This window comes from Ipomoea triloba, chromosome 4 (genome assembly GCF_003576645.1).
Source record: "Ipomoea triloba cultivar NCNSP0323 chromosome 4, ASM357664v1".
NCBI classification, from domain to species: Eukaryota; Viridiplantae; Streptophyta; class Magnoliopsida; order Solanales; family Convolvulaceae; genus Ipomoea; species Ipomoea triloba.
In genome coordinates, this window is record NC_044919.1 from 22,793,132 (window position 1) to 22,796,706 (window position 3,575).

The 3,575-nt window shown below is 36.0% G+C and overlaps 1 long non-coding RNA gene across 3 annotated transcripts; it reads right to left on the bottom strand.

Annotated features, from left to right (window-relative positions):
* Positions 1-309: 309 nt before the first annotated feature.
* On the bottom strand, positions 310-3,227 carry LOC116017388. Of its 3 annotated transcripts, none has more exons than XR_004097890.1 (4): positions 2,871-3,227; positions 1,947-2,120; positions 939-1,019; positions 310-625 (listed from the first exon to the last, which is right to left on the bottom strand). It is a non-coding gene; the product is annotated as an uncharacterized LOC116017388 (long non-coding RNA). The 3 variants fall into 3 exon arrangements; XR_004097891.1 differs by having other exon boundaries at positions 1,947-2,192; XR_004097889.1 differs by having other exon boundaries at positions 1,947-3,227.
* Between the last annotated feature and the right edge of the window lie 348 nt (positions 3,228-3,575).

Below are 3,575 nucleotides of genomic sequence, written 5' to 3' on the forward strand. Positions count from 1 at the left end.
CCTTGATCGCGTCTAGTCGAGGTTGCCTCACGCACCGACGTCGTATGTCATTTTTTTTTTAAAAAATAGAGATACAGCGTCGGTTTTTTTAAAAAACAGACGCCTTATCTCATTTTATTTGGAAAAACCGACGCCTTACCATATCTCTTTTTATTTTTTAAAATAGAGATACGACGTCGGTTTTCTGAGAAAACCGACGCCTGATCTCCTTTTAATTAAAAAAAATATAAAAAGCAGCGAATCGTATCTTTGTATTTAAAGACACGTACAGGTAAGAGCAAAGAGAAGAATAAACATAAAAGACTGCAATTTCAACATAAAATGTACATCGAATATAGCAATTAAAGATTACTAATGATAGTAAACAATGGACCTAAAACATGTCAAATAGTCAAAAAAGGCAATCTAAAAAAAGAGGAAGATAACTTCTCAACATAAAATAAAAAAAAATAAAAAAATAAAAAAATAAACAGCATTGTATTCATATTCATAGTGAAAGCATAACATAATTACAACTCTAAATAATATAATGATTCCATGGAATTCTTAATCTTTTCTACCAATATTATTCCAGCGCCCTTTGTACCGCATTCGATGGCTTCTCCAACAACTGGCCTTCTTATTGCTGCTTAGAATAATAAGTATAATGTGTAAAATGTATAGTCGAAGAATGGATAAGCCCTTGATTAAGATAAAACAATCAATTAAGAATAGTGATAGCAATAAATCACTAGCTAGCAGTGCACTCATGGTTGCCGTGCCAAATTAAATAGAATTAAAAAAGCAACAGCAGCCTAGCTTATACAGATAAACACTCTGGGGGTTTACAGCCACCTAATAAATAAACTTCTAAATCACCCAGAGCACATTTCCAATCCTATCCACCATATTTTACCTTCATGTTCACAAAAGTAAAAACCAGTAACAAAAAGTCTTACTTAGTCTTACGAGGGGGAAGCCAGCAAAACGTTTTTCTCCACCAAATATTTGGATGATTAACAGTTAGCATCATCTAGTATCTGCAACCAATGACACGTGCATCAATCTAGCATTAAACTAATGATCAGGGATCACAAAAGAGCATTTAAGCAAGTTCTCAGCAAAATCTCAAAAATTCAAGACCACAGAAAAATCATTTTTTTTAAACTGTGACTAAATTGTCCTTAACCAGAATAGCTCAAACAGAAGCATAAACTGGGGCTGTAGACTTTTAACAAAGCCCAAGCTTCAACCTCTTGAACCTTTTAGGGTCATGATTGTCTCATTGTCCACTCTTAGTGGTTCAGAACACACAAATGTGAGCTTAAGGTGATGCATATCACTACATCACATGGTCAGCCCCAAATCAGGTGGACTAGTGGAGACAACATAATAAATGATGTTAATAAGTTATGGACTTATAGCTATTTTTTAAGTATTGCTAATTTGAAATCAAATTTTTTATTAGCGAGATTCAAAGAGTTTGCATAGTCTCTAAGACATCAGTTCTTGTAGGCTGTATTTGAATAATTTATGACATAGGTAATAAGATAAGTCGTCTTGCCCCAAAAAGTAGACATCATAGTATTGATATTACTAGTTAATCTCACTCTAAATTCTACAGTTGGGTATTATGCAGAGTCAGATCACATTTATACAACCCTGCTAGTTGACTGGTTTTTTCTGCATCAAAGTAATCACTTAGCATTTTCTAATGACTATATATGTTTGGCGTGAAATTATGTACATAACAGAATAAGCATTCTCTGAGTGCCTATATGAAAAACTTCTAGTGGGGACTAAGTTATTAAACAAAAGTAATATCTTGATTAAGAGAATACTGAAGGATGAAAACAGTAATTGCCAGATCTAGGTTAGTAGACTTCAATCCATGACATTTGCAATAATCAAGAAAAGAAGCATATCTTGAGAACAACATAACGAATAACTATAACTTGGGAACTCACCTCAAGCTGGTTAACCTTTATGTATTCCCAGACCTGCCTTAAGACCTCTGCTTGAGACATTTCCCTTTCACTGGTGCCAAAAAAGTTTGCCAGTGCTTCAGATATTATAACTATTTGGACAGATTCATCAGTTCTACTATCAGTCTCCTCATCTGTCTTAATTCTTTTAGTATTCTGCAGGAGAAACACCACAGAGTTTGTTCAACCCACCTGGGCCACCTCTCCTTATTTCTTCTAGTTTGAGTACTAAATAGACAGTAGAAGCAACATTTGTGAAGCAAAACAGCAACCATAAATGCTTGAGAATAGACAAAGTTGTAGGGAATAAATGCAGAACCAAATAAAAAAGGCTACAACAAATATCCATTAGATCATAAACTACCACAATAAGGAGAGGACATGTTTCCCATTACCCCCCACCCAAAAAAAAGCATAAAACCTGAAGAAAACACGAATAGGTAGCTTTCATGCTATTTCTTCTACATGTATGCACTTAAGGTTAAAATAGCACACACTCAAAGAGCTAATGAGTATATGTTTATCATATTCTTATTAATAGGCAATAGCCACACAGATATTATGCAAGAAATGAAACTCCACAGAGAAAACAGTAGTCTTTAGATAGCATTATCCTATTTTTTAACCTTAAAAAAAATTAATGAGGAGCTTATTAGAAAAAAGGTCAGTATATATGAACTTAAAAACTCATAAATTCATCAATTCCATGTATACAAGTCGTATAACATTGACCAAATGTTATGTTCTTGTCGTCTGCGATATTTGCCTTTTGTAAATCATAATAAACAGTAAGTTAACAGAAATGAGCTCAGCTTAGAATAGTTAAAGCAATAAAATAGTCCAAATGAAAAGTTAAGGCAATAAAAAATAGTCCAAAATTAGGGGACATTAGGCAAAAACAAAAACCTGTTGAAGACGGAGAGGGCTCACAGGCCGGCGACTGAGGCGGGTTGAGGGTGAATAAGGAGACTGGGAAGCTGGTGGCTGGTGGCTGGTGGACGGTGGCGTCGTGGCGAGGCAGAGGCAGAGGCGCAGCGCAAAGATCTGTTGCGGGGCATAAACCCTAAATGTTTGTTACAGTGGAAGAGGTGCGGCGGTGAGGCGGTGCGTCTGTCCGGCGGCGCGGGTGTGCGGCTGTCCGGCGGCGCGGGTGTGCAGCTGTGCTGCTGCTGTCCGATAGAGAGAAGAAGAAGAAAGATTGAGGAGGATGGAGGCCTTGGTACTTGGTTGAGGCGGAGAGAAGAGAAAGAGATGGAGGAGGCGTTGTTATTTATAAAATCGATTAAGTACCTAATATGATTTTAAAGCGAAGCGTTAAATGTTTTATAAAATCGGCGGACTAAGTACCTTATTAAAGCGAAGTGTTTAATCATTTTAAAAAATAAAATAAAATTAAACATATATAACGTCGGTTTTATGCCTAACCGATGTCTTATATGATTTAAAAATCTTTTTAAAAAAATTAAGGGTTTTGGTGTAGTGTATGTTGTTTATATTAAGGTTGGGAGGTTTTGGTTTGGGGCCTATTCTATGTTTCTTGGTTGGGTCACTCTAAGGGAGTGATGTGAGGTTGTTGACTTGTTGGTTATACTTGTGTTGTTCAGTTGAGGT